This window comes from Mus caroli, unplaced genomic scaffold, assembly GCF_978045245.1.
Source record: "Mus caroli unplaced genomic scaffold, Mus_caroli_1 scaffold_9, whole genome shotgun sequence".
NCBI lineage: Eukaryota > Metazoa > Chordata > Mammalia > Rodentia > Muridae > Mus > Mus caroli.
Genome location: NW_028227264.1, coordinates 103,230,314 through 103,251,527, shown reverse-complemented (window position 1 = coordinate 103,251,527; position 21,214 = coordinate 103,230,314).

Genomic DNA, 21,214 nt, shown 5'->3' with positions numbered 1-21,214 from the left:
GTTGTTTTTCTATTTGTCTTCAAATGTGTGAAGCAGTTTGATAACTTATAATATTCATAATATTCATTACCTTCAAGTCATTTACCATTGAACATTTAACTAAATATTTACATGGCTTGGGGTGAGTAGACCCAAATATGTGTGGTAGAAAATAGACATCTACAAATTTGTCTACTAGAACTCTGGAGATATAAAGCATTTTGTATAAAATACAGAAAAGGAGGCAGTATGTGCTTTAATAAAAATGCATGTTATATACATTATAGTACCTAAACTGTGGTTTATACCTCACTGATTGTGGGAGTCACAAAACAGTTAGAACCTCATATGGTTTCTAAGTGTATAATTGTACTGTTAGATGTTTGAATTGATAGAAAAACTTTGCTCTGTGACCATAAATCAAGTTTGGTGTGGGAGCTTGTGATTACATTCCCAACATTAATAAGATGGAGACAAATATATCTCTGATTTCTCTGACCAACCAGACTAGCCTACTAGGTGAAGCCCAGGTCAGTGAGAGACGCTGACACACACACAAATACACACACACACACACACACATGTTGTACAGGAAATGAAGAATAAAACTCAAGATTGTTTTCTGAACTTCTCCCAGACTTACACACACTTGTGCACACACATACACAAGAACATCCACACACATGCATATAATATGCATTTACTAAAAATAAATAATTGTATAATATCCAAAGTTTTATACAAAATGAGATGTGTAGTGAATTTAAGATTCTGTACCACTCAAATTTACTGCAGACTTGGTTTTGAATGCACACAATGCTCCCTGCACCACATAGGTCATCTACCACTTAGCATCAGTGTATTCTATCAAAATAAGCTAGATGAAGATTCTTAGGATTTTACTACTCTGAACATACACCATGACCGAGACAACATTTAAATGGGGTTGACTTACAGGTTCAGAAGTTCAGTCAATTATCATCAAGGTTGCAGCATGGCAACAGAAGGCTGCTAGGAGAAGACTTGCTTCAAGGAGGACAGGACAAGGTCTTAAAGTCCACGCCCATAGTGACATACCTACTACAACACAGCCACACATCCTAATACTGCTACTCCGTGGCCAAGCATATAGAAACCATCACACCTTATATGCAATGGATTCCACTCATATAGATAAAATAACTTAGTTATAGCAAACAATACTTATATTACTCCTCTACCGTTATTTCTTACCATATAAATATCAAATTAGTTTATCTTTAAATTATATTGTGATAGGATGTTTGATTTGAAACTTTAGTATCTGAATTGCCAACTTGACTACTATTTTAAAAAAAGAATAATAAATTAATTTTAGTTTGGCAATAGGTCAGAATTTATGACAATATTAATAGCCACACACATTCCTGCCATTGTGTACTCTAGTTTATATTTACATGAATATTCCTATATTTTTATCCTTAATAAATAATATTATGTATATACAAAATCATGATTTAGAATCCCTTTTAAATTTTTTTTGTAAGTAAATCCATGATGCATATATCTGTTTTATTTGCTGGTTTCTTATAGTTACATAAAATTTTTTGGGTCAAAAGTGATAAATTGTAGGCCGGGCATGGGGGCGCACGCCTTTGATCCCAGTACTTGGGAGGCAGAGGCAGGCGGATTTCTGAGTTCGAGGCCAGCCTGGTCTAAAGAGTGAGTTCCAGGACAGCCAGGGCTACACAGAGAAACCCTCTCTCAAAAAAACAAAAAACAAAACAAAACAAAAAAAGTGATGAATTGTAGTAGTGTATAGCACAGCTTTGTAAAAATGAATATTATGTCCCAATGACATATATAAAGAAAACGAATGATAAATGTCACTATTGTAATCAAATTAACACAGGGACAAACCAGACATAAGGTCACACAGGTGCCTACCAAGTCTGAATATGCAGTGCACATTATTAAGAGGTGATTTATTTTATTTTATCTATTATGTAAATGCCAAAGCTTTTGTATGTGAACCACATGCATGCCCAGTACCTACAGAGGCCACAAGCTGCTGGGTCTTCCAAAAACAGAGTTACAGACATTGTGAGCTTCCGGGTGTAAATGCTGGAAATATGCATGATCCGCTGCAAGAGCAGCAAGTGACTGCTACCACTAAGCCATCAAATCAAGCATCTGGAACTCACATCTTAAAAATTCTACTTAGATGGATTTATTCATGGAATTTAGTCAATATGACTGAACACAACCTGTATCAAGATAAAGAACTGCAAATACTACAAATATTACCTCCTGAAAATAAGTAGATCTGTCAAATGATAACACAAACCAAGAGGCTGAGAACATTGGTCACAGGAGCTTTGGAAGCTTTTACAAAGCGGCCACATTGTTCTTCTGCAAACCACACTTGGTATTTAGAGTACATTTATCATGTTCAGTCTCTTTTTCTTTCATAATGTATCCTAATGTCTTAGTCAGGGCTTGTATTCCTGCACAAAACATCATTACCAAGAAGCAAGTTGGGGAGGAAAGGGTTCATTCAGCTTACACTTCCACATTGCTGTTCTTCACCAAAGTAAGTCAGGACTGGAACTCACACAGGATAGGAACTCAGAGACAGGAGCTGATGCAGAGGCCATGGAGGAATATTACTTCCTGAATTGCTTTCCCTGGCTTTCTCATAGAACCCAGGACTACTAACCCATGGATGGCACCACCCACAATGGGCCCTCCCATTGATTACTAATTGAGAAAATGCCTTACAGCTTAATCTCATGGAGGCATTTCCTCAGGGAAGGCTCCTTTCTCTGTGATAACTCCAGCTTGTGTCAAGTTGACACACAAAACCAGACACTACACCTAGCCTGATCATGTATATTTGACAAAAAAGAGTATATTAGTAAGTTGATATAAACTAAGCCTTGAGAGAGTCCATTTGGAAGGCTACTGCTTTGATAACTGAAAAAAACTCTATTTTCTAAAATATGGGAAAAATACTAATCTGATATCTGGTGATATCTATCCCAGACTCCAACTGTATGGCTCCAATCTTTTTTTTAATCAGCCTCAGCCCTTCTGCCATACCATTTGAATCTAGATCTTCTAAAAAAGATAATCACTCCATTGTTCACTATGTGAAAGTTATGACCTATAAAACTTGTGAATGAACTATTTTCCATCCCCAACTACTAAGTTTTACAGTGGTATATTGTATGCCAGTAGACAGGTCCAAGAAGAATTGTACCAGAATTGGGATATTGTTTTCACAAAAGCCTGAAATATGAGTTACTAAACTTAATCTGAGATGCAGACAAAATACCTGAAATAATTTAATGAAAAAAATGTCAGACTTGGACAAAATGTATATTATTAAATATTTAACATGTACAGGGAGAAAAGTATCCTTTAAGTTCACGTTTTTCTGGACTGACAAGAAACCTACCTGTACCCAAGAGCATGCATTTTAAGACAATAACATGTACCTGAATTCCATTCACAATTCTAGCATAATGACACAAGTAAGTATAATATTGAAGATTTGAGGGAAAAAGTACGATTTACCTGGAATGGCTTGAAGTTTGAGACATATAACAGACTATAATGTAATAGATAAACAGCTGCCCCACAAGCCTATGCCTTTAGTATCTCACAATTCTACTGATTCTTCCCACTAAATCTGGAATTGGCTGTGTGTCTTTCCTCCTACTCCTCTCCTTCCCCTCCATCCCTCCATCCTCCATCTGCTTTTGTGCATATAAAGCAAGAACTATATGCAGCCCTAGCTGGCCTGAAAGTTGCTATGTATACCAGGCTGGGCTGAAACTCTCAGAGGTCTACCTGCAGTAATTAAACCATTCACCACCATGCTTACCTGTTCTTCTCTTTAAAAGATATGTGGCTTGGCCCTAAGCAGAACTTGAGTGCAAACTCTGCAGGCAGTCCCACAACAACCAGAAGATGATCCATTCCAAGAGCTCTAACACTCCCAGGATCATAGGTTCAGAGGTGAGGAGAACACAACATCTGCCCCAACACCAGGAGTGACTGGGACCAGCAGGATTCAGGCGCCCAGAAACTCCACCTAGCCCGTGGCACAGTTTCCTTCCAGTCTGAGCCAGTATCCTGAGCAGACCTTGGGCACAAACTCCATAGCCAGTCCCACAACACCCAGAAGAAGCTCCACTCACAGTCGCTCTTAAATGTCAAGGATCATAGGATCAGAGGTGCCCTGAGCAGACCTTGGGTGCTATATCCACAGTTAATCCCACAGCACCCAGAAGAGACTCCAATCGCTGGCACTCTAACATACTCAGGATCCCAGGATACCGGAATCCCAGGAACTTGGTCACAACAGCATCTCAGGGACCCAGAGGCAGCTTGAATCCCAGGAGCTCTGACACAACCAGGATCTCAGGATCATAGGATCACAGGATCATAGAGACAGCTAAACTCTGAGGAGTTCTGACACAACCAGGATTACAGAAAAAACAGACTCCACTCAGATATAGCAAGGTCAGGTAGCACTAGGGATAATCAGAGGGCAGGAAGCAAGTGTTAGAATATAAGCAACAGAATCCAAGGTTACTTGGCATCATCAGAATCCAATTCTACCATAGCAAACCCTGGATACACTACCATACAAGAAAAGCAAGATAAATATCAAAAATCATTTTTCATGATGGTGATAGAGGACTTTAAGAAGGACATAAATATCTCCCTTAAAGAAATACAGGAAAACACAGGTAAAGGGCTAGAAGTCCTTAAATAGGAAACACAAATTTCCCTTTAAAAATTACAGGAAAACACAAACAGATGAAGGTAATGAACAAAACCATTCAAGATCTAAAAATGAAAATAGAAACAATAAAGAAATCACAAAGACAGACAAACTTGGAATTAGGAAACCTGGGAAATAGATCAGGAGTCATAGATGCAAGCATTACCAACAGAATACAAGAGATAGGAGAGAGAAACTCAGGTGCAGAAGATAACATAAAAAACATTGACAGAACAAAGAAAATGCAAAAAGACAAAAGCTTCTAACCCAAAACATTCAGTAAATCCAGGACACAATGTGATAATAGGTATAGAAGAGGGTGAAGATTCCCAACTTAAAGAGCCAGTAAATATCTTCAATAAAATTATAGAAGAAAACTTCCCTAGCCTAAACAAAGAGATGCCCATGAGCATACAAGAGGCCTACAGAACTCCTAAGAGATTGGGCCAGAAAAGAAATTCCTCCCATCACATAATAATTAAAACACCAAATGCATTAAACAGAGAAAGAATATTAAAAGCAGTAAGGGGAAAAGTTCAAACAACATATAAAGGCAGAAATATCAGAATTATACCAGAATTCTCACCAGAGACTATGAAAACTAGAAGATCCTGGACAGATGTTATACATACCCTAAGAGAACACAAATGCCAGTCCAGGCTACAATATCCAGCAAAACTCTCAGTTACCATATGTTGCTTCTGTCTCCAACCTGCAGAAAAGAGTGACGACACAGCGTTCTTCTCAAAGCAGTTTATTCAGGAACCTTAACATGCAAGCAGAAATCTCTCTCCAGTCCCCAATCGCAATCCCTTATATAACCCCTCAACCACACCCCATCAGCCCAGTCCGCGTAATCTCAGTTCATTGGCCTTCATCAAGTGGTCTAATCTTGCATCATGGTGTGCCTGCACAGCTCTCATGATGGACGTGGCTTATTTTCAGGTGTATGAGGAAGTCAGGTATAAGTCATAAGACTTGGCTGCAGTCCTGGGCGCCATCTTGGGACTACCACCACACCCGCTCCCCACATTTCCCCTTTTTGTTGGCAGAGAGAATGTCTGTCTTAGCTTGCCCCCTGCGGCAATGCCCCTTACTAGTCACTGGGAGACAAACAGTTTTGGTTTGATCCCTGTCTTAGGTTGGTGACACACCTAGGGAGTCTTACCCGTCATTGACTACTTCTCTAGCATGCCAAGCCACACTTGAGGAGACTGTCCTGTCTCCACCTCTGCAAAAGCCTATATCATCAAGGCTTGGGTTCTGCACTGATGAAACTGTATACGGCAAATGCACCAAAAGGCGAGGATGCTGATTAATATCAGACACAGGGCAAGTCCACCAATTCTGGCCCACTCTTTCAAGCGGGAGACAGCTGTAGATACAGCTGGCCAGTCCTTAAGGTATTGAAATATCTGTAACACCCACGGATAAATTATTCACAGCCATGGCAGTTTTTGCCACAGAGGTAAGGGATGCAGTCGCAGCCATGGCTGCAGTGGCAGAAATTGCTATAGCAGTGACAATGGCCACAGTAATTCCAAAAATCCCTCTTAGGTCTAAACAAATTCATAGCAGAAGGAGCTTAAACAGGCTGAGGTACAAAGCGAGGCATCCTAGTCACAACAGCTAAATGATATTCAGATGCATTCCAGCACATACTATAATAACAAATATCACTACTACAATTAACAACATTATTCTCATAACTACCATTATAAACAATAAACACAAAAGGAGGACACAAACAAACAGGCGTAACCTTAAAGGAAGCATTGCTCCCTCCAGCAAGTTGAGATACAGAGGTTTCAAACACACTAGACCCATTCCAATAAAAACTTGCATTACCCCATGCCCCTCCCACTAGGATACTCAGAGGAGAAAGATCTGTGCAACTACCATTCACACCACACAACAACCACACTTATCTGAGAAATATTTTGAATCATTTGAAAGCACAGCAATCCCCTCAACTGAAGCTGCATCAATTCCTGCACAGGTGGTATTTCCCCATCCAGGGTAACTGCAGTGAAGCGAAGCATTAGATGTGAAAAATCTAGGGAACACTTGTTCTGAATGCATCATCGGCATGGGTTGGGTAAACACAGATATGATTCCCCGAAGTGGATATTAGCCTAGAAACTTAGAATACCCAAGATATAAGTTACAATTTGCAAAACACATGAAACTGAAGAAGAACAAAGACCAAAGTGTGGACACTTTGCCCCTTCTTAGAATTGGGAACAAAACACCCATGGAAGGAGTTACAGAGACAAAGTTTGGAGCTGAGACAAAAGGATAGAGCATCTAGAGACTGCCATATCCAGGGATCCATCCCATAATCAGCCTCCAAACGCTGACACCATTGCATACACTAGCAAGATTTTGCAGAAAGGACCCTGATATAGCTATCTCTTGTGAGACTATCCTGGGGCCTAGCAAACACAGAAGTGGATGCTCACAGTCAGCTATTGGATGGATCACAGGGCCCGCAATGGAGGAGCTAGAGAAAGTACCCAATGAGCTAAAGGGATTTGCAACCCTATAGGTGCAATAACATTAAGAACTAACCAGTACCCCGGTGCTCTTGACTCTAGCTGCATATGTATCAAAGTCGGCCATCACTGGAAAGAGAGGCCCATTGGGCATGCAAACTTTATATGCCCCAGTACAGGGGAACGCCAGGGCCAAAAAGTGGAAGTGGGTGGGCAGGGGAGTTGGGGGGGAGGGTATGGGGGACTTTTTGGATAGCATTGTAAATGTAAATGAGGAAAATACTTAATAAAAAATAAAAAAAAAAAAAGATTCCCCGAAGTGGACCTTCAGTCATCACCACAGGAAGTATCCTCAACACCAGGAACATCCAGGCCGTCCCCACTCCGCTCATTTTGGACTGTTCTGGTCAACCCCTCTGGGACCCACAGTGGCTGTCGATGATTCTGAGGAAACACACAAACAGACCCTCTCGCCCAAACCAATTGAGAGCACTCCTCTCTTACCTGATTCAACACATTACCTCTCTGGAGTTCTTTGTCACATCTTTCTCTATCTTCTATGTAATTTCTCCCTAACTTCCAGACTGGCAAAATCCCTTTTGGTAAAACCCCCTCTTCCTCTGCAAACCTCAAGTCCCCATGGTGCTTGGTACAACTTGTCCCAAAACCAGGAACCTTATAGTCTCAATCTGAGAACTTAACTCATCCCAAAACCGGGAACCTTACCAGCTAGCTGCCCTGACTGCAATGAGTTCTGAACTAAGAGAAGGTTCCCTGTACAGGCTACCAATTGTCGCTTCTGTCTCCAACTAGCAGAAAAGAGCGACGACACAGCGTTCTTCTCAAAGAAGTTTATTCAGGAACCTTTCAACATGCAAGCAGGAATCTCTCTCCAGCCCCCAATCACAATCCCTTATATAACCCCTCAACTATGCCCCATCAGCCCAGTCAGCGTAATCTCAGTTCATTGGCCTTCATCAAATGGCCTGATCTTGCATCATGGTGTGCCTGCACAGCTCTCACGATGGACGTGGCTTATTTTCAGGCGTATGAGGAAGTCAGGTGCAAGTCATAAGACTTGGCTGCAGTCCCAGGTGCCATCTTGGGACTACTGCCACACCTGCTCCCCACAACCATAGACAGAGAAAACAAGATATTCCATGGCAAAACCAAATTTATACAATATCATTCCATAAATCCAGACCTAAAAAGGATAATAAATGGGAAACACATCACAAGGAGGGAAACTACACCCTAGAAAAAGTAAGAAAGTAATCTTTCAACAAACCCAAAAGAAGATAGCCACACAAACATAATTCTACCTCTAACAACAAAATAACAAGAAATTGCAGTCACCTTTCCTTACTATCTCTTAGCATCAATGGACTCCATTCACCAAAAATGACATAGACTAACAGACTGGATATGGATTCAGAATCCAGCATTTAGCTGCATACAGGAAACACACCTCACTGAAAAAAAACAAAAACAAACAAACAAAAAAAACCAGACACTATCTCAAAGTAAAAGATTGGAAAACAATTTTCCAAGCATATGGAAAAAGCTAGAGTAGCCATTCTAATATCCAATAAAATCAATATCAACCAAAAGTTATCAAAAAGGTAAGAAAGAACACTTCATATTGGTCAAAGGAAAAATTTACCAAGATAAACTCTCAATTCTGAACATCTATGCTCCAAATGCAAAGGCACCCACATTCATAAAAGAAACTTTACTAAAGCTCAAAGCACACATGGTATCCCACACAATAATAGTGGGAGACTTCAATATCCCACTCTCAGCAAAGGAAAGATCATGGAAACAGAATCTAAGCAGCAACACAGTGAAACTAACAGAAGTTATGAACCAAATGAATCTATCAGATATTTACAGAGCATTTCATCCTAACACAAAAGAATATATCTTCTTCTCAGCATCTCACTGAGTCTTCTCCAAAATTGACCAATAATTGGTCACAAAACAGGCCTCAACAGATACAAGAAGATTGAAATAATCCCATGCATCCTATCAGATCACCACAGATTAAAGCTTGTCTCAAATACCAACAAAAACAACAGAAAGCACACATACACATGTAATCTGAACTATGTTCTACTCAATGATAACTTGATCAAGGAATAAAGAAAGAAATTAAAACCTTTTCAGAATTCAATGAAAAGGAGGATACATCATTCCAAAACTTATGGCACACTATGAAATCAATGGTAAGAGGAAAAATCATAGTTCTAAGTGTCTCCAAAAAGAAACTGAAGAGAGCTTGAACTATCAGCTTGACAGCACTACTGAAAGCTGAACAAAAAGGAGCAATACACCCAAGAGGAGTACACCACAGGAAATAATCAAACCTCTGTCAACCAAATAGAAGCAACAATAACTATACAAAGAATTAACAAAACCAGGGGCTTGTTTTGAGAAAAATCAACAAGATAGATGAACCCTTAGCCAGTCTAACCAGAGGGCATAGCGATAATATCCAAATTAATAAATTTAGAAATGAAAATGCAAACATAACAATGAAATGTATATTAAAATAATTACTCTGTTTTTTGAATATTAATAGTTGAAAATATTAAAATCACATTCTACAAAAAAAATGAAAACAAAACAAGAAACTATGTGACTTTGTCCAATGAGACATTAGATATGTGATATAAGAAACCTTGGAGGTACATACACACTGTGTGTCATCATTATGTAATGACACTTCTTGGCACTCGCTGAGTCAGGTGACCATTCTGTGAGGAACCTTAGTATATCCATATGGAGAAATTACATGGAGATGAATTGAAGCTCAGTCAGTCACTGAAGGCAAATCATCAGATATATGTTTTTCAGTCAAACTATTGAAAACAGCCCTTCATGTTCGAGGTTTTTTTTTTTATATCTGCTGAACCTAACATAGACATGCTTAAATGTCTAACTGTAGAATCTCCAAGTAGACTCATCATGTGGGCATGAGAAAGCAGTTAAAACTGGATCTCTGGTAGCTCAGGCTAGTCTTGAATTCACATTGTAACTGAGGCTTATGATTAACGATAATCCTACAGCATTTGCCTCCCACATGCTACAAGCATGTATCATTGTGCCTGGTTTGTAAAGTAGTTCTTAAGGCACTTTATTGAGGGATGGCTAGAGCAATTGGTAGCTAAAACAGCACAGATTTCCCTGAGTGTGTATAAGAGTGAATGTCACTGAATCAGTAGTAACCTAGGTTACAACAACAAAATCACATGTGAGTGTATGCTATGACCTCAGAGTCTCCATGGAAGAAAGAAAGAATGACCTCTTGCTCCTTTTAAGATAATTGGATAATTGAGAGATAGTTCCAGGAGTCTGAGGCATTGAGATGCTCATGCACACATTATCTGCCAGCCTTCTGCATCATACCATGAAAGCTATTCATTTTCTTACATGTTAAAATAAGCTTCACATTTGACTCTACACAGTAATATAATAAACATATTACAGAAGCCTGCTTTTCATTACAAGCTTAAAGTAACTTAATGGAAAATCTGGCAAGCAGTAGAAGACAGTATAATTCTTAAGAAACAGACTTAAAGAGAAACTAAGCAAGAAGAAGAATAATCTTACCAGTGACAGCATCAGTTCTATGTAAAGCTGTATTGTAAATTGTGTATTCTAAATTTAATTCTATCTACAAAAGGTAGCACTTAATCTGAAATATAGTTTGAAATGTATTTGAAACATCAAATATGTATGTATGTGTATATACATACACATAAATACTTAAATTTGGGCTGGTAGGTAGAGGGTAAGAAAGAAAAATAATCAAAGTATAAATATCATAAAAAAGAATATAGATTTCTTCATGTACAATATATTTTGATTATGGTTTCCTCTTCCACAGCTCCTCTGAGATCTTCTCTACCCATGCCCCCATATGAATCCACATCATTTCTGGTTCTCCTTTGAAATAACACAGACATCTAAAGAATAATACTATAAGATGAAACATAGAAAATGGAATAAATCAAAACAAATAAACAGAAGTAAAAGGACCAGTGAAAAATAATAAGAAACATATATAGATGCAGAGATAAAGGCAAGCATGCTTATACATAAAGGAACACATAAAACAGTAATCACCAATCCATACAGAAAGGATCTGTAAGGTTAAAAATATGGCCTTAAAAATTCTAAAAAAAAAAAAAAATGTTCAACATCCTTAGTAATCAGGGAAATGCAAATCAAAATGACCCTGAGATTCCATCTCACATCAGTCAGAATGGCTAAGATGAAGAAGTCAGCTGACAGCAGAGGCTAGTGAGGTTGTGGAGAAAGAGGAACACTCCTCCATTGTTGGTGGAATTGCAAGCTGGTACAACCACTCTGGAAATCAGTCTGGCAGTTCCACAGAAAACTGGACATAGTACTACCTGAGGATCCAGCTATACCACTCCTAGGCATACACACAAAAGATGCTCAAACATGTAGGAAGGACACATGCTAAATTATTTATAATAGCCAGAAGCTGGAAACAACCCAGATGTTCCTCAACAGAAGAATGGATACAAAAAATGTAGTACATTTACACAATGGAGTACTACTCAGCTATTAAAAACAATGACTTCATGAAATCCATTGGCAAATGAATGAAACTAGAAAATATCATCTTAAGTGAAGTAACCCAGTAACAAAAGAACACACATGGTATGTACTCACTAATAAGTGGATATTAGGCAAATGTCTCAGAATACCAATGATACAACTCACAGACCATATGAAGCTCAAAAAGAAATAGGAATCAGGAAGGGAGAGAACATCTGAACTGTAAATAAATAAAATAACCAATAAAAAAAGAATTTGGGTCAATGAACCTTCAAAGACTTCATTGAATTTGTTTTGTGTTGACAACCTTCTATTTGGAATGTGGCTTGCCCATAAGAGTGAATTTTATCCCCATTGAAACCTCCTAGGAGAGAACTAAGTTTTTGTTTGCAGGTTGTCATCAATTGGAGATTGCTTCTGATTATATTTGGGGCTTGTGCTCACTTCTCTTCCAAGCTCTGGGATCTAGTGTAGGTAGACCCATGCATGCTGCCCCGGTGTTTGTGAGTTCAACTGTGCATTTGTTCTCCTGTGTCTAGAACATCCTGTTGCCTTGGTGTCCTGTATCTGATAGTTGGGTTGGCATTTACCTTTTTCCTTTGGCAGCATGTATAATACCTTCTAATACCATCAACACTAGTCAGTAGGGGTGAAGTCTTTAGGTAGGTACCAGCACGACTTCATGTTCAATACGTTTTGTAGGTATAAATCAATATGCCTTACTATATCAGTTTGTAGAGAACAATCAATAAACTGAGTTGTTTCCATGTTTGTATGACTCCTCTGTCACAAAGAGATGTAATCCATTTCTGGAAAGGGAAGCTTCTTTGGTGACAAAACAGACCCGCTTGAGACTCCATCTCTCATGCTATTTATCAGTTTCATTTAGCTCACCACCAAATGCATATATTTTAGGAGTACATATTAGGTCTGCTTTGTATTAGCCCTTCATGTGAACCCTCAAATATTAGTTTATATTTCTATGCCTTGAAAAAAGGGTGTTAGTAAAGTTTTAATATCGATTTATTTAGACATTAAGTTACTAATAACTCATACATAATATGGAAAATATATTTAATACAAGAGAGATAAAATACTAAACATATTTACTCAGGGCTACTTAGAAATCCTCATACATAGCATTATTAAATAACAATGAATTTATAGGATATTTCATATTTCTCTTGTCTGTATTAACTGTAGGGAGTTATAATGTTACTGAGAAATAGTTGGTTATAAACAAAGACACTGGAGCTGAAGGTGTTAAGATTTAGATTGACTCTCTAGCATCTTAAGTTGTCCTGGCTCCAAACTAGTAAACCTAAGACATCAACATTAACATCCTAGAGGTTTCTACAGGAGATGAAAATTATTGGGGATGAGGAAAACAATAAGAACAATGTCAAAACGGGTGTAACATGGGCCAGAGAAGTATCTGCTGCTAATTTTCATTCTTTTGATTATGAAAGCTTTCTTCAACCTAAGACTTTGATAGTCTCTAAATCATTTTTTTTTTTAGTGAGGAGAAAAGTAACATTTGTTGACTGTCATCCAATCATTTAAAAGCTTTAAGATCTGTTGTACTAGCTGACATAACCCCCTTTCAAATATGAAATGAGACCTTCAATTAATCATGCAACCTGCTCAAAATGTACCCACAGTCAGACCTAGTGGTGGGAACTAGAACACTAGACCATTTGTGATTAGTTTTCATTTCAATATTTTGAAGTATGGAATTTCCACTTTTCCTATTAGAATTATAGTCTATTAGAATTTTTACCTCCAAACTGTATCCTTTGGTTTGCTGAAAGGCAAGGAAAAGAATGAGACTGGGTATAAAAGAGAGGAAGGATGAGTTCAGAATAGTGAAAAAGTAACATAGGGCAACAGGGATGTACAAATCACAGCAGTACTCTTCTGTGTTGGCTAAGAACTCAGTCTGGGGAATGAGAAAGATCTTCCTGAAAATTCCCTGTTCACGTGAATTTTCATCATTTTAGAACAGTGTCTCTCAACCTGCAATTCATGACCCCTTTGGGGGTTGAATGACCCTTTTACAAGGTTTGCCTTCGACCATTAAAAAACACAGATATTGTGTTATGATTCATAACAGCAAATTTACAGTTAGGAAGGAGCAACAAAATTAATTTTGTGGTAGGACAAGACCGCAACATGAAAGGATTGCAGTATTAAGAAGATTGTGAACCACTGTTCTGGAGGAATCTCATTGATTTGAGATGACTACCATAAGAAACCAGTACAAGTTAAACAAATAAGAAGTACATGTGTATGTTATGAAACCTTTGTATGTTAAGTGTTATTTGCATGAAATGGAATAACTAGAAGGTTTAGTATTTGTTTGTTAATTTAGGTGGAAAATGCTTAATGAAATATCCATAGCTCTATAAATACACTATAGACCACATCTTTAGAGTAGTAGTAACATGTGTTCAGTTGCTCTTCAAATTTTTACTTTCATTGTTGGTAGTGGTGGTGGTGGTGTTGGTATTTTAAAACACCTCAAACATGTTATATCTTCAAAATTTAAAAAGAAGTGAAAGAAACTATGAATTATACTTGGAAAAAAATTTTTCTTACTCTCAAACTAGAATAAATTCATGCCACTAGAGAGTCTATCATTTTTAGTTACTTTGTTTGTAAAGATCTGGTTCCTTTGGTTTAATTAATAACAGGCTGGAGAAATTAGGGAAAAAAGATAAAAATCATACACTCTTGTGGACTTGGCTAAATCCTTCCAGCTTTCTAAACACATTTTAGTTTCTTTCCTTTTTACTCAGCATGAAAAGAAGTTTGCAGAACCAAAAACTAAACTGTAGACTATCTTCTGAGTTTCCAGAGTATCCCTGAATCTGTTCCAAAAATTAAATATTTCAGAAGCAAACCAGAGTGTCTTTTAATTAATTTTCCTGCAGAGGTTTTACCTGAAGGAATACTTAAATATGGTAATACAACCTTCTTTCATTTTATGCTAGCAAGAAGTTAACTAACTTTTCAAGGCCAAGGATCTTTACTACAAAAAAATAGAAGAAAACATATTTATTGGTCTTTATTACTGATTTATTCATTAGATTGATGGACTTAACATTTCATTACAAAGCTGTAACGACCTCAAGAAACACCCCCTTCCGTAACACACAACTAAATTTTCCAGTTTTTAATGTCACTATGCAGATGTTGGCACGCTCTCCAGGATGGTGCTCTGGAAAGAACAAAGGAGAGTGGGAACACACATTCAGAGGCCCTCAGCTAGAGTCTCATCTATACTGCTTCCATGTTACCCCATCACTTAGCAACTCAATGCCGTGGTTGTACTTGCTTTTACATTACTCACAAGCCCTTCCGGAATTTGTCACGAATTTGCTGGGAGGCTTGCATAATGGAATCATTTCATGCTTTTTCATGAATATCTGTGATGAAATGCTGTTTTCTATAATGCCTGCAAATGGACTCTGTAAGAGGCCTGGGCTTCTTTACAGGACAGTAGCTGAGTTTCAAGTGTAATCAGCAAGCAGAAGGAATGTCCCCATTTAGAACTTAACTTCAAAACCAAATAGCATTAATTCTATCATTGTGGATCTTTGTATTCTGTAGTAAGGGAACAGAGGTCCTTGGCATCTTTTATGTGAGAAATGTCAGTGTCATCTTCTGAGAAGAGCATGCCTGATAAGATATAGTCATAGAAGCATCTTACAAAATTAATTCTCATTTGTTTCTCTGTTTTCCAAAAGGTTTCTGATTCCCTCTGTGTTTTCCTTCTTTTCTCTACAAAGTAGAAATATTAGCTACTTGATTTACTTCATTCTATGTTTAGAAAGTCTATTAACAGATTATATAACATTTTAAAACTACTTATTTAAAAACATCATCCTGAGTGAGGTAACCCAATCACAAAAGAACTCACACAATATGTACTCACTGATAAGTAGATATTAGCCCAGAAACTTAGAATACCCAAGATATAAGATGCAATTTGCGAAACACATGAAACTCAAGAAGAACGAAGACCAAAGTGTGGACACTTTGCCCCTTCTTAGAATTGGAAACAAAACACCCATGGAAGGAGTTACAGAGACAAAGTTTGGAGCTAAGACGAAAGGATGGACCATCTAGAGACTGCCATACCCGGGGATCCATCCCATAATCAGCTTCCAAACACTGACACCATTGCATACACTAGCAAGATTTTGCTGCAAGGACCCAGATATAGCTGTCTCTTGTGAGACAATGCCGGGGCCTAGCAAACACATAAGTGGATGCTCACAGTCAGCTATTGGATGGGTCACAGGGCCCCCAATGGAGGAGCTAGAGAAAGTAACCAAGGAGCTAAAGGGATCTGCAACCTTATAGGTGGAACAACAATATGAACTAACCCGTACCCCCCAGAGTTCATGTCTCTAGCTGCATATGTATCAGAAGATGGCCTAGTCGGCCATCAGTGGAAAGAGAGGCCCATTGGTCGTGCAAACTTTATATGCCTCAGTACAGGGGAACACCAGGGCCAAAATGTGGGAGTGGGTGGGTTGGGGAGCATGTGGGGGACTTTTGGGATAGCATTGGAAATGTAAATGAAATAAATACTTAATAAAAAACATACACTCTTCATTTGGGAAAACAATGTATTTAGAAGTAGAATAATAGCTAGGCATAAGTATATGTGTCTTCATTTGTATCTGTCTCTGATATTTAGTTGTACTTATGTAAGTTAATAATTTATTGTATGCCTGATACTCCAACCTATTTTATCAGTCCTCAAGGACGAAGGCACACAGACAGTAATAACAGTAACACACTTTCAGTTTTAAAATTATACTATATTTACATGTGTATGTGAATATTCCATGAACTCATGCCATAGGCATATGTAGAGGTTCAGAAAACAACATATAGAATTCAGTTCTTTTTTTACCATGGAGTCCCAGGAAACAAGGTTAGGCTGTCAATCATGACTACAAGTGCCCTTACCTGCTAACCTACAACGTTGGCTCACTGTCAGCTTTTAGAATTTCCTATTCTAAAATGTTCAAGGTACATGGGTGTCTCTAGTCATCATCCTAGGCATATAATTACCTTGGATTCCAGGAATAAAACATAACAGAAACATCACCACACAATGAGTTTAGATATGAGTAGGGCAATAATCTTAGGAGAATCAGACTTCTCCCATCAAAGTGATGATGGTTATAGCATTTCCCAGTCACCACAAAGAGCTGGGACATAATAAACTGACACATTTACTAACTGCCTAACTATTCATAATTATTGCTGTGATCCCCAAGTTCTCCTGTACTTAAGCCGAAGACTCAGCTCACATCAGTGTTCTAAGAGTAAGCAAGGAAAGCACTATGTAAGCTGACAAATGAGAGAGAAAATCAACCTTCCTGCTCAGCTGTGGTGTGAATGAAACGCAGAATGATATGCATAGCCAGACAAGCATCCCTAAATGTATACTAGTGACACCCATGACTGTTGATAACTAACTGCTGTCTAGTTTTTCTTAAGGGCCACAAAATGGGAGTGAAAACATTCCGGAAAGTAGAAACCTATCCAAATTGGTAGGGCAAGTGGCTCTAAAAGGAAACCTATTACCTCAACTTTACTGGATCAGTAAACATCCTAACTGCATTCTAAAATGTTATCTTTTAGCAACAGATAATGCAGCTCTTATCCTTTATGAGCAAACAGACATGAGGACAGAAAACCAAATGTCATAATGCACAAATTAAAGGGTCATGTGGATCCCAGTTCCAAAAAATATATGACTTCTCCACCCAATTCTTGGGAAACATTATGAAAGAGAGGGCATAACGATTGTATGACAAAGACGTTCTTGTCCCTGCTACAGCAACAGAACACCTGAAGTCTTGCTTCCCCACTGCCTACATCCCACAAACCATCCCCTCCTAATTTTACTAACCCAACTCTTTCCTATGTCTCAGACATCAATTATAGAAGGCACCTCCTGCTAATCCAGAGGCCACATTTATCAGAAGACCAGATAAGATGTCTACAGACATTATCCCCTCTCTTCTGTTTCCCCAGACCCAATTACCCAGTCTCATCTCCAGCTCTACAGCAGACTTCCCTGCCACCTGCTCCCATCTCCTATGTATCCCACAGACCTTTTGTGCCAGAACCTAACTCCAGCAGACATCACCTGCTAACCCAAGGAAAACTCTTTCCAGGGAAACAATTAGGCTGAAAGCAGACCTACACCTCTACTACCGCTCCTGAGATCCAATATGCCTAGTCTTATTTCCAGCTCTGTAGCAGGAAACCTGCTATGACCCCACTTGGTCACAAAAACCTTTTGCTACAACCTGCCTTCCCACACTCATTAAAGTATCCAGTCCTCCAATACTAGTAGGCATTCCTGGGAGTTCATCAACTGAGCAAACCAGGAAAATAAGCAACAAGCATTCATCATGCTCTCTGGAAACTCAGAGAGGAAACAGAAGCCAAGAATCAAAACACCCACAAACAAAAGAGACAAAATCAGTGACAAAAATGACAACAACAATAAAAATTAAATCCAGAAATCACCTCCCAGATTAATTATCATCCAAACCCAGATGCTTAGATTCCAGTGTAAAAGCACAACTAATAACAGCCAGGTCAGTATTTCTCTTCAACAACCCAGCTATTCTACTGCAGCAGATGGTGAATATTCCAATATATTGAATAACCATAAAAAATACCTTAAAACTAGTTACATGAAGATGATAGATGTCCTTAAGAGGAAATGAATATACCCTTAAAGAAATCCAAATGAAAAAAAATTTTTTTCAAGAAAATTAGTAAAACTGTTCAAGACCTGAAAAAAAAAATATGAAAAACTGTGAAAAGACCAAAGCTAGGAATAATAGGAACAGAAGAAGAGTAATCCTAACAGGAAAAGCCTAGAAAACATTATCAACAAACTAGAAGAAGGAAGTTTTTCTACCTAAAGAAAGACATGCTTATAAGAAAGAAAGTGCACTAAATACCAAATAGATTGGGCCAAAAAAGAAAGTCCCCTTGCCACATATAATCAAAACACTAAACCTACAGAAAAGGATATTATTTAAAGCTACAATGGCAAAAGACCAAGTAACATATAAAGTCAGACCTAATAGAATTACAACAGCCTTCTTGATGTGCGCAACATGAAGACTTGTTGGACAAATAAGCTACAGATCAGAAGAGACCACAGATTCCAGCCCAGACTACTAGTCCCAACAAAGCTTTCAATTACCATAGATGGAGTGTAAGGTAACATTTATTCACCTAGGGTAATTGTCATCCTAGAGGCTTACTGCTAAATAAGCTCTTAGCTTCCTAGTTCTTTCTGAATTCTGGCCAGCTGCTTCAACTTAACTGTTCTTTCTGGATCAAATTCCTGTTCGAGAAGACTGATTCAAACTGGGTTCTTTCAGCTTCTGACTGAACTTCTCTGCTTGGCCTCAAACTACCTCTACAAATCTGTTCTGATCTTCTGGCTCCTTATTCTTTGTCTTTATTGACCCAAACCAACCTGCATGAACTCACAATTATCTCAATTCCACTGCACTGACTGACTGAACTGAATGGAATTGACTGAACAGAACTCACTCCCTAGTGCTGAGATTAAAGGCATCTACCACCTTACCTGAGCATAAGCTCTTCTTTACCTGAACTTGCCCTGCACCAGGTTGGTCTTTACCTCAGAAATCTACATGCCTTTATCTCCTAAGATTAAAAGTGGGTCTGTTTGCTGACATGACCCTAATATAGCTGTCTCTTGTGAGGCTATGCCAGTGCCTGGCAAATACGGAAGTAGATGCTCACAGTCATCTATAGGAAGGAACACAGGGCCCCTAATGGAAGAGCTAGAGAAAATACCCAAGGAGCTGAAGGGGTCTGCAACCCTATAGGTGGAACAACAATATGAGCTAACCAGTAACCCCAGAGCTTGTGTCTCTAGCTGCACATGTAGCAGAAGATGGCCTAGTTGGCCATCATTGGGAAGAGAGGCCCCTTGGTCTTGCAAATTTTATATGCCTCAGTACAGGGGACCGCCAGGGCCAAGAAGTGGGAGTAGGTGGGTAGGGGAGCAGGGCAGGGGATGGGGGTATAGGGGACTTTCGGGATAGCATTTGAAATGTAAATGAAGAAAATGTCTAATAAAATATTGGGTGTGTCTTACAGCCAGAATAACCATATTGCTAGATTGAGATTTCTAGTAATTACTGCTAGTACTGAGGGACAATCAGCCATCTCTCATAACCTGACAAGGCTTCCAGCAGCAGGTATGGTTTGTATTCAATTAGACTTTGGGCCAAGGGTGTTGTGTTGAAATCTCAAAACATAACATGTTGGAGGTTAGACATAGGCCTGTCTCTGCAAACTAATGATGAAGCCCCATTGCTGAGGACAACATCCACATAACCTATTAAGCATGAGAAAGATGAGTTTGTACCTTCATGGAGCCTTCAGCCCCACATTCTCATCTCTATGGTACAGAAAGGTATTCTACAGGCTAAAAGACACCAAGATGGCCACAAAACCTATGACCTACCATATGTCCAGTATGTCCTACTTATAAAACATGCTAGGGAAAATATGACACCAAACGTGTGGGATTAGCTAACCAACATCTGGCTTGATTTAAAGTCACCTCTATAAGAAGGGACTCATACCCAACATTGCTTGGGTAACCAGGAATCACAGACTAGGTAATCTAGACAGACACCAAGGCTAAACAAAGTACTACTGTTCTTCTTTTTTAAAAAGTCAGTAAGATGATTTTAATAATATTGTGCTATACTCCTAAATCAGGGCCTTATCCAGTCATCATCATCAGAGAGGCCTCCTTTGGTAGCAGGTGGGAACAAATGCAGACACACACAGCAAAGCGTTATGCAGAGAGACAAAATTGGATGCCAAATATCTCTTCAGAGCTCAGGAAATCCCATTGAAGAGGAGGCAGAAAGATTATAAAAGTCACGGCCATGGAGGGCTGCAAGAGAACAAAATACTCTGAGTCAACTAAGCATAGTGGATATGAAGTCACAGAGAATGAACAGCAAGCACATGGTTCTACACCAGGTCCTCTGCCTATATGTCAAAGCTATTAACTATCTTGGTATTTTTATGGGACACTTGAGTATGAGAACAAGGAAACTATGACCCTTTTGTCTGTTCTTGGGACACTTTTATTCCTGTTGGCTTGCCAAGTCCAACTTAAATTGACTCATCTGATTATATTTTATCTTATCATGGTTGGTTGCTATCTCTTAGAAAACTGTATTTTTCTAGTAAAAGGCAGAACAGAAGTGATAATGGATAGAAGGGAAGGTGGGAAAGAACTGGGAAGAACTGGGAAGAAATGTAAAATGAC